This window comes from Tursiops truncatus, chromosome 14 (genome assembly GCF_011762595.2).
Source record: "Tursiops truncatus isolate mTurTru1 chromosome 14, mTurTru1.mat.Y, whole genome shotgun sequence".
Classification (NCBI taxonomy): domain Eukaryota; kingdom Metazoa; phylum Chordata; class Mammalia; order Artiodactyla; family Delphinidae; genus Tursiops; species Tursiops truncatus.
The window spans coordinates 67,655,755-67,667,375 of NC_047047.1; positions in this window are offsets into that span (position 1 = coordinate 67,655,755).

Genomic DNA, 11,621 nt, shown 5'->3' on the forward strand with positions numbered 1-11,621 from the left:
TCATGTGGACATAAGTTTTCATCTACCTTGGGTAAATACTAAAGAGTGCAATTTCTGGATCATACATTATGAGTATGTTTAGTTTTATAAGAAACCACCGAACAGTCTTCCAAAGTGGTTGTACCATTTTGCACTTCCGCCAGCAATGAATGAGTGTTCCTATTGCTCCACATTCTCACCAGCATTTGTCTTTTTTCCTGTTTATGGCCATTCTACTAGGTGTATAGTGGTATCCCATTGTTTTAATTTTCATTACCCTGGGACATATAATGTGGAGTATCTTTTCATATGCTTATTTGTCATCTGTATATCTTCTAAGCTAAGGTGTCTGTTAAGGTCTTTGGCCCATTTTTTAGTTGGGTTGTTTTCTTATTGTTGAGTTTCAAGGGTTTTTTAATGTACTTTGGGTAACAGTCCTTTATCATATGTCTGTTTACCAAGTATTTTCTCCCAGTTTGTGCTGTCTTCTTATTCTCTTGACATTGTCTTTCACAGAGCAGAAGTTTTTAATTTTACTGAAGTTCAGCTATCAATTATTTCTTTTATGGATCATGTCTTTGGTGTTTCATCTAAAAAGGCATCACCATACCCAAGGTCTTCTAGATTTTCTCCTATGTTATCTTCTAGTTTTATAGTTCTGCATTTCATATTTAGGTCTATGATCCACTGTGAGTTAATTTTTGTGAAGTGTATACAGCCTGTGTCTAGATTCTTTTTTTTTTTGTATGTGGATGTCCAGTTGCTCCAATACCATTGTTTTCATATGTTTACTGCCCAATTGCATTTCCTCTTCAGTTTCTTGCCTGTACATGTTCTTTGCATATTTTTAACTAGGTTGATCATCTTTTTCTTATTGGCTTGTAAGAGCTCTTTGTATATTAGGAAAATCCCATTGTCTTCCCAATCTCCTACACTGTGAATCCCATCCTATCTCTATCTCTATTGAAACTTTACACTCAGTTTATTATAAACCTTTATTCCAAAAACCCTTTCTCATTTCCCATTCTCCATGACCTCTTTAGCATTTGGGACCACTGAACAGCACGTTCTTAAAACTCCTCTGTTACTTTTCATAATACAAATTTATTTCCTTTCTCTCTCAATTCCTAATTTTTTCTCCTTTACGTTCTGTTCTTCCCTCCTTTTTTTTTTTTTTTTGGTCGCACCACACTGCTTGTGAGATCTTAGTTCCCTGACCAGTAATCAAACCCAAGCGAGGCCCCAGCAGTGAGAGTGCCAAGTCCTAACCACTGGACGGCCAGGAAATTTCCCCCTCCTAACTATTAATGTGCCTGTCAATGTGTCCAAAGTTATATTCTTTGTTCTCTCTACACCATCCTTTAGAAAATATGTCCATTGATGAGCTTCCAATACATCACCAGGATGACAGTTATATTTATCTCTAGCACTTCTTGCCCAAGCTCCAAGATAATATTGGATGCTCCACTCTCACTTCAAACCTAATTTGCCTAAAGATTTTCATTTCAGGTTAGTAATCTACCTCGAGAACTAATTTATTGGGAACAGAAGCCAGGTGGCTGGGTGACAGAGTGGGAGGGAAACTATTTGTATGCCCATTTATGCCTTTTGTACTTGTGCCACATGTACATACATTTTATTCCAAAAAGAAACAATATTTAACAAAGAAACAATTTATTAAATAATTGTAGAATAAAGAAAGGCAATGCTTTTAGAATACCCATATATATATGACTAATTTCTAAGCTTCCCAAGTGACCTGCTGACCTCATCTCCCAAGTGGACTGTAGCTTGGATTGTGACATGCTGGTTGTACAACTCTATACATTTACTAAAAATCATTGAATTTACAGTGAGTGAATCTTATGATGTGAAAATCATACCTCAATAAAACTGTCCAAAATCTTTCAGATCTTGGTTTCCATAAATCAGGGCAATTAGAAAATCAACTGGGTTTTTGCTCAAAGCTTTTCTTCCTCAGTGTGCGACTCACTAGTCACACCTCCAAACTGATCATTCTTCTAGGAATGTGATGTGGATTCTTTCTTCCAAAAGAGCCTCTTTTCCGAATGAAGACATAATCAAAGGAACAAAAATGTTCCTTTGCCTCAAGCTTCGCACTTACATTTCTATAGGACCTCAAACTAAAAGAAACCTAGATTTCGTGATAATTGTGAATCATCTGAGAGGTGCTTTAAAACATACACCTTCCCAGGACCCTACCTGAATCAACTGAATCTGAATCTGGGAGCCGGGGAGGACTTGATTATCTGTATGCCTAAAATTCTGCCCAGGTGATGTTGATGCAGGTAGCCTGGCTCATCATTAGGCTGAAGGGTGGTAACCATCATCATAGCTCATGCTTATTCCTGTCCAGACATTGCCTCATAACTTAGGCCTCTGAGCTTCATTGTTTAAGTTATGAAATGGGAACATGATTTGCCCTACACCTCTACGTCATGTCATAAGAAATTGAGTCAACTTCTAAAATAAACATGATAGATAAATAGGGGCACTGGGAAATTAAGAAAAAAAGCAGCTCATCTAAATTAAGAATTAGATTTATTAATTTTTAGATTATTAGATTTCCACAACTGTATTCAATTATGTTCAAATCGAATTTATTTATTATTTATTTTGCTCTGTGTTTTACTGGCATAGAGTTAATACCTATTTTATTTCACAGGGATGTTGTGAGTTTAAAATAATTATCAGGTCATTCCACAGCTTTTTCTGGGCTAAAACCCCTTTTGTTTCTCTTCATTTACTGAATTTACCTTTGTTGTAGTAATAGAGAGAAATTTCCTAAATCTAAAATTATTTCCTGAAAAAACATAGATTCAGACTTTAAGGAAAGGCCTTTGGAGATCCCTTGTAGCATTAGTAGTCTAAGATTTCATTATTTCACAGCTCACAGCCAGGCTGGAATCAGAGAACAAAATTCAATTTAACTAAACAAATATTTATTGGCTAGTAAGAGTACATGCTAGGTGCCATGCTAGGCAGACAAATCAATAAGACAAAGTTCCTGTCCTTAAAGAGCTCATATTTATTTAGGAAAATATCTGTGTAAACAAAACAGTGCCAATACTTAACAAGTACAACAGAAGTATGTATAAAGTTCCATAGGCTGAATAGAGAAGGACCTGATTGACTTCACAGAAGAAAGATACAGGGGAAGCTGTCATAGGCTGAATAATGGTCCCAAAGAGACCCATGTCCTAATCCCTGGAATTTGTGAATATCACCTCATATGGCAAAAGGTATTTTACAGATGCGATTAAATTAAACATTTTGAGATGGAGATGTTATCCTGGATTATTAGGATAGGCCCTAAATGTAATCACAAGTGCACATAAAAGAGGGAGGCAGAGGGAAATTTGACTACAGAAGAGAAAGAAATGTAACCACTGAAGCAAGAGATTGTCCTTATGCCCAGGAATGCAAGCAGCCTCCAGTAGCTAGAAAAGGAAAGGAAATGGATTCTTCCCTAGAGCCCCTAGAAGGGACCAGGACTGCTGACACCTTAACTTTAAACCAGTGAAACCAGTTTCAGACATCTGGCCTCCAGAACCGTAAGAAAATAAACAGTTGTGGGGTTTTAATCCACCAAGTTTGTGGTAACTTGTTACAGCAGCCATAGGAAACTAATACATAAAGTTTCTCAGAGAACAAGAGTGATGTCTGCCTGACCTGGGTTTTAAAGGATGAATAGGGGGCTTCCCTGGTGGCACAGTGGTTAAGAATCCGCCTGCCAATGCAGAGGACATGGGTTCAAGCCCTGGTCCGGGAAGATCCCACATGCTGCAGAGCAACTAAGCCCGTGTGCCACAACTACTGAGCCTGCGCTCTAGAGCCTGCGAGACACAACTATGAGCCCATGTCCTGCAACTACTGAAGCCAGTGAGCCTAGAGCCCGTGCTTCGCAGCAAGAGAAGCCACTGCAATGAGAAGCCCACACACCTCAATAAAGAGTAACCCCCGCTCGCTGCAACCAGAGAAAGCCTGCGCGCAGCAATGAAGACCCAATGCAGCCAAAATAAATAAATAAATAAATCTATAAAAATAAATAAGTAAATAAAGGATGAATAGGAATGTTAAGGGAAGCAGGAACAATCCAGAGAAGACTGAACCTTCCTTTTCTCTGACTCCCCAGTCTCAGAAGATAGGAAGTTGGACCTAAAACATGATTTTGTACCCCAAGTTTTGTGACATATGCCTCATTTTTTAGCAGTAAGAGTCGAAGATTTCCAACATAGGTGTTATTTTTCTTCCCTTCACTTCACCTCTGGCTTTTCAGTTTGAATTTATTTTATTTTAAAAAATTTATTTGCTTGTTTATTTATTTATTTACTTGGCTGCATCAGTTCTTAGTTGGCACACGGGATCTTTGTTGCGGCGAGTGGGCTCTGTAGCTGTGGAGCGCGGGCTTAGTTGCCCCATGGCATGTGGGATCTTAGTTCTCCAACCAGGGATCGAACCTGCGCCCCCTACACTCGATGGCAGATTCTTAACCACTGGACCAGCAGGGAACTCCCTGAATTGAAATCTTTGTTTTTACAAAGTTTTTTACATCTGGGAGAGAAGAGACTCTCTAGGAAAAACATTCTTAAGAGAGCAAGTGAAAAAAACTAGAGAGTCTGATAAGGACACTTGTTTATTACTGGAGAAAGCTTGGAAAGAAAGTAACAAAACACTCTCCAAAAACAAGCAAAGGAACTCCTTGCCTGTTTTGTTTGGGACTAAGAGAAACAGGACAGTGAAAATAAGACGTTAGTAAGAGCTCTAAACTGGGTATAACTGAAGAGAGAATAAATTACTCAGAATGCAGCACAGAAACACAAGGATATATATAGTTAAGAGAGAGGGAGGATAGATGGAGAGCTCCAACATGTATAATGAGAGTTCTAGAAGAAAATAAACAGAATGATGGTGAAACAGTGTTTGAAAATGCAAGAGATAAAATTTTAAAATATTGATGAAAGACATTAGACATCAAACTTTAAAAATAAGCCTTTAGTACTAATAAAATAAACACATGCTGAGGCACGTTATAGGAATATTTACACAACATTAAGGATAAAGAGAAAATTGTAAAAAGCTACCAGAGATGAGAGAGAAAAAACAGATTACCTATGAAACAACAGTGAAGACTGATAAAAGACTTCTCTATAGGGGGCTTCCCTGGTGGCGCAGTGGTTGAGAATCTGCCTGCTAATGCAGGGGACACGGGTTCAAGCCCTGGAGCAACTAGGCCCGTGAGCCACAACTGCTGAGCCTGCGCGTCTGGAGCCTGTGCTCTGCAACAGGAGAGGCCGTGGTAGTGAGAGGCCCGCGCACCGCGATGAAGAGCGGCCCCCGCTCGCCACAACTAGAGAAAGCCCTCGCACAGAAACGAAGACCCAAACACAGCAAAAATAAATGGATTGATTGGTAAACTCCTGTGCCCGGCATCTTCTTAAAAAAAGGAAAACAAAAAAAGACTTCCCTATAAACATAGAATTTTATTCCCATCCAAAATATCATTAGTGAGGGCAAAGTACATTTTGATATACCAGAAACAATTAAGGAATTTTTTTTAAACCACCCATACAATCTCACTGAAAAACATAGTTATAAATAACAATTTATAAAACTGCTTAGGAAAACTTCCATTTCTGGCCATGACGGTATAACAGGGACCACGTTTACCCTCCTGCCTTAATCATCTAGAAAACTGGACAAAATATATGAAGCAACAACTTTCAGACATTGGACAACAGGCAGCACAGGATAGTGATCCCTGAAAGAAGGTAAACAAATGAAGTGAATCCTATGAGTACCCCAGCTTACAGCCTAGAAAGTGTTTTCAGGCCACCTTGTAGAAAGAGGAAACTAAACAGAGCCTGACAATCTCACTGTATTGGGAAGACAGAGTTTGGAGTTCAGCGAGGCCAAGGTGGCTAACATTTTCAGGGAAGAGTGCCAGAAAGGATGGAGATACACACAGAGAGAACTATGGAGCTCTGCAGAAGGATCCTCTCAAGATCTAGGCTAAACATACTCATGCTGAAACTATCAAGGTTGAGGAAAGAACCGTTTGAGAGGAGGAGTTGGCACAATCTTCCAGTGGTAAGAAAGCCATTTTGGTGGACAGGGTAGCAGGATTCCAGCTGGCAGGTTTCCTATTACTACTGTTTGATCTTTATTCCTTAGCAAATCAAAGAGCCAAGAGATTACAAATGTGAGGTCATTTGTTACTTGGAATGTGAGCCTCAGTTAAGAACTTTTGCCCTCCTGGTGACTACAAGAACCAGCAGAATTTTTCTAAGTAACACTCTGGTTCTCTTGGGCCAATCTGTCAGACTCAACTTGTGTGTCCTCAGTTCTCAGCAGCCAACAGAGCAAAGGAGTTCTCTTACTAAAGGATTCTGAGAAATCTCTAAGGAATGGTTAAGTGTGCCACAGATCCTCACAGGAAATTACTATCACTTTTGCCAGCTGTCCCTGCTCCAAACCACTGCGGCTCTTGAACTTTGTCACCACCTCCTTCAGGCTCCCCACATGGCCCCATCCCAATGGACATAGATCTCCTCACTCGATTCCCCAAAGCTCAGTTCAGTCCAGGCTATTTAACAAGACACAGAGGCATAGACATGAAAAACAAAGAGTAGCCCACAACTGCCACTAGAAGCGGCTCTTCTTCAGATTCCTGGTAAGGCAGAGCCAGCTCAGCCCACCCAGTTTCCCCAACAGGAATCTCCAGACTGTGCCACGTCTTGGAGTCTTGATGCCAGCAACAGGCATGAGTCCAAAGAGAATCTTTCTTTTCCAGTTCAAGGCCTGCTTATTTTCACTCTAGAACATCTATCCTTTTCCTTAGGGGGAAAAACTCACCTCCACCTTGACCTGGTTGATGCAATCCCAGGAATTGTGGACACTTTCCAGGCTTCAGATAATCTGGCTCTAACTCCACTTTGTGAGATACAGTTTTTCAGACCAGTCTGTCTGGTGTGAGGTATAGAGAAAAGACTGGCACACACCTCAGGGTGGCTCCAGTTTTCTGATCACCTGCGAGCAAACACTTGAATTAAAAACAAACATTGAGGCTTCCCTGGTGGTGCAGTGGTTAAGAATCCGCCTGCTAATGCAGGGGACACAGGTTCGAGCCCTGGTCCGGGAAGATCCCACATGCCGTGGAGCAACTAAGCCCGTGCACCACAACTACTGAGCCTGCGCTCTAGAGCCCATGAGCCACAACTACTGAGCCCGTGTTCCACAACTACTGAAGCCCGCGCGCCTAGAGCCCGTGCTCCACAACAAGAGAAACCACTGCAGTGAGAAGTCCGTGCACCACAACGAAGAGCAGTCCCCACTCGCTGCAACTAGAGAAAGCCCTCGCACAGCAACGAAGACCCAATGCAGCCAAAAATAAACAAATAAAAACATTGGTCTCCTAAGAACAATAAGGATTTTAAGAAACATTCCAGTCTATATAATTATTTACGGAGAAAAACGGATCTCTCTCTCCCTGCAAGGGCACAATCCTGTGAAAGACACAGATTTTAACACTAATAAATAAATTAACCTCGGCATCTCAGTCTGAAATATCTGGATTTTGGTTAATGGTCATTTCATGATTTTCTTTAGGATAAAGGTGGGTATTTGCTTTATGTATGTGTAGTGGGCCCATCCTGGTGATTTTCCTAAGTAAAGGCAGACTGCTTCAAAATGAATTTACATCTTGCCTTCTAGAAATATAAAACTCTGACTGTAAAATATAACACTTCTCTGACTTTAGAAAATGTTTCAGTTATTGGGCACCCATTAAAACTTATGAGTACAAAGAGGAGTAGGGGCTAGAACAGAACCTCAGAAATGGACTTCTTCCCTTTTCTAGTAACTTCAAAATATCTATATTCCTTCTTTCTTAGCACTAAATCTTGCCCCACTTTTTTTTTCCCTCCCTGAACCAATCTTTCACCTCTAATCACACACAGAATGGAATGTAGCATAAAAACTGCTGAGCTTCCAAAGGTAATCTTTTATGAATAGTACAATGTCATCAGAAACTGGATATGGTCAAAAACAGAATTAGGAACCCCAAGAAAAGCCTGGGTGGGGGTTAGCTTGGGAGGACTCACATCTCAATTTCTTGCCTTTTTCTCATTCTCTCCTCACTTAACATCTTCCACATGCAGGTTAGGTTTCTCAATCTGTGGTCTGTTACCCTCTGGGGGTCTTGAACTTCCAAGGCACTCTGAGTCTTCTATGAGAATTTTATTTTTTTTTGTTTTTTTAAATTTTTTATTGGAGTATAGTTGATGTACAATGTTGTGTTAGTTCCTGCTGTACAGCAAAGTGAATCAGTTATACACATACATATGTCCACTCTTTTTTAGATTCTTTTCCCATATAGATCATTACGGAGTATTGAGTAGAGTTCCTTGTGCTATACAATAGGTCCTTATTAATTTTCTTTTTAAAAAAAATTATTTATTTTTGGCTGCGTTGGGTCTTTGTTGCTGCTCGCGGGCTTTCTCTAGTTGCAGCGAGCGGGGGCTACTCTTCGTTGTAGTGTGCGGGCTTCTCATTGCGATGGCTTCTCTTGTTGTGGAGCACGGGCTCTAGGTGCGTTGGCTTCAGTAGCTGTGGCACATGGGCTCAGTAGTTGTGGCTCTAGAGCGCAGGCTCAGTAGTTGCGGCGCACGGGCTTAGTTGCTCCACGGCATGTGGGATCTTCCCGGACCAGGGCTCATACCCATGTCCCCTGCATTAGCAGGCAGATTATTAACCACTGCGCCACCAGGGAAGCCCCTTATTAGTTTCCTATTGTGTATATGTCAGTCCCAATCTCCCAATTTATCCCTCCCCTCCTTCCCCCCACCCCTGGGTAACCATAGTTTGTTTTCTACATCTGTGACTCTATTTCTGTTTTGTAAATAAGTTCATTTGTACCTCTTTTTAGATTCCACATATAAGAGATATCATATATTTGTCTTTCTCTGGCTTCACTTAGTATGATAATCTCTAGGTCCACCCATGTTGCTGCAAATAGCATTATTTCATTGTTTTTTTTATGGAGTAATATTCCATTGTATATATGTACCACATCTTCTTTATCCATTTCTGTCAATGGACATTTAGGTTGCTTCCATATCTTTGGCTATTTTAAACAGCGCTGCAATGAACACTGGGGTGCATGTAACCTTTTGGATTGTGGTTTTCTCTGGATATATGCCCAGAGGTGGGATTGCTGGATCAGTATATGTGCTGCCGAAATGAGCACTTCTATGAGAATTTTAAAACACTGTGTTTTAAGTTTTATAATATAAGTATGTTAGCATATTTTGGATCATCTGGATTAACATTTTATATTTTTGAGTGATCCTGAATTTATGTTTAAGTTTACAATTTAACTGGTATCACATTATACTCTGAAGTTAGCATTTAACTTTTAAGGCAATGTTGCCCAGCCCTGGGGGCTGGGGTGGGGGGGAATGAGGGATGGTCCCTTAAATCCCTTGGGATCTGTAGGTATGTCTCAGTGGTACACAATTACTCACACTTGAAAAACACTGGCTTAAGCTACCTTCTTCTCTTTTCTTCTTTCTCTTATGAGAGATAACTGGAAAGAAACTCATGAGAGGCTAATAGAAACAGACAAAAGTAGTTTTAAAAATGACAAGTATTTGTCAGTTTATTTTCAATATTTGATCAATTTGAGCAACAAGAAAATATAAGCAATCTAATTCTAAATATAAAAATCAGGAATTCCCTGGTAGTCCAGTGATTAAGGATTTGGTGCTTTCACCGCTGACACCCGGGTTCAATCCCTGGTCCAGGAACTAAGATCCTGTAAGCGGTGCAGCAAATAAATAAATAAATATTATTTTTAAAAATAAGGCAAAGGCAATACCTCAATATTGTGAATATATATAGGAATCGCCAAATGCTTAGAATTAGTTATTTTCTACCCACAACAAACCAATTCCATGCCTTTATCCCTAGTTGTTGTGTGAACTTGGTATATATTTTAGAGACCATTTTTATATTCAGGCCAGCCCCTAAAGTACATGTTCAGAAGCTGCTTCTGTTACTATGTGTGATAGGTCAGATTTCTGAAGCTCACAGTTTACAGAAAGACTCATGAAAATCAATCTGCGAATACAGTGTTTTAGAGTATTTTTAGTTAAAAATTTTTTTTTCCTCAAAGCATGAAACCTTTGTGTCCTCAGAAGTGTAATATAGTGGTTTGGGGGAAATGGAGATGGAATAGGGAGAGGATAACCTTCATATTCTTTGTCTCTTTCCCACCTCTTTCCATGAGTCCCTTAGTATCTCCATTTCTTCTCTCAGAGGCACCACTGCCCTCCCGCTGCCTCACTTTTTTTTTGAATAATATTTTCTTTCCCACTTTTTTCCTTATCTGTTTTTCTCCCATTTTGTTTCAGGCCTTCGTCTATTTTTTTTTTTTTGTGAACATAATTTAATGTTATTTCCATTCCATATTTAGCTTGTATATATGTATACCTAATGAATGGTAGATTTTTGGTTGAATAATAATACAACATTTATGTAAAGTTGGCATTTTATATTCAGTTCCTCTTAGCCTTAAAGCAATCCGAAAAAGTAGATACTGTATGTCTGTTTTATAGATGAGGAACTGAGTCTGAGAGAGAATAAGTAACTTGTGAAAGACCACATAGGTAATATATATATCAAAACTCACGCTTTTTTCCCCACAACATCACATTCCACTCTTAGAAGAAAAAAAAAAAGAGGGGGGCTTCCCTGGTGGCACAGTGGTTGAGAGTCCGCCTGCTGATGCTGGGGACACGGGTTCGTGCCCGGGTCCGGGAAGATCCCACATGCTGCGGAGCGGCTGGGCCCATGAGCCATGGCCGCTGAGCCTGCACGTCCGGAGCCTGTGCTCCGCGACGGGAGAGGCCACAACAGTGAGAGGCCCGTGTACCGAAAAAAAAAAAAAAAAAAAAAAAGAGGTTGCGGGTTTCCCTGGTGGCACAGTGGTTAGGAATCCGCCTGCCAGTGCAGGGGACACGGGTGAGAGCCCTGGTACGGGAAGATCCCACATGCTGCGGGGCAACTAAGCCCGTGCACCACAACTACGGAGCCTGCGTTCTAGAGCCCGCGAGCCACAACTACTGAGCCCATGTACCACAACCAGTGAAGCCCACGCACCTAGAGCTCGTGCTCTGCAACAAGAGAAGCCACCGCAATGAGAAGACCATGCATCGCAAAGAAGAGTAGCCCCCGCTCCCCGCAAGTAGAGAAAGCCCGTGTGCAGCAACAAAGACCCAACACAGCCAAAACATAAATAAATTAAAAAAAAAAAAAAAAAAGAGGCCGAGTAATTTCATGCTCCTTTAACACTGCCTTGGTAAGAGACCTTATCCAGGTTCACGATGACCAACAGGCCTAATTAACACCTCCTACCTTCATAGCCTAACTTCAAGCCAATATTTGCAATGTTTGTATATCTAGTTGTCACCTTAAACCAAACTAGCATTCACCCCCGCCCCCCGCCCCCATCACACCATTTTCTGTTACGGGCTCTGCCAATTTTTGTCATTCAGAGTCAAAACCTTGGTGATATTCATTCATTCAACAAGCATTTAAATACTATTGAGCACAGATAAGAA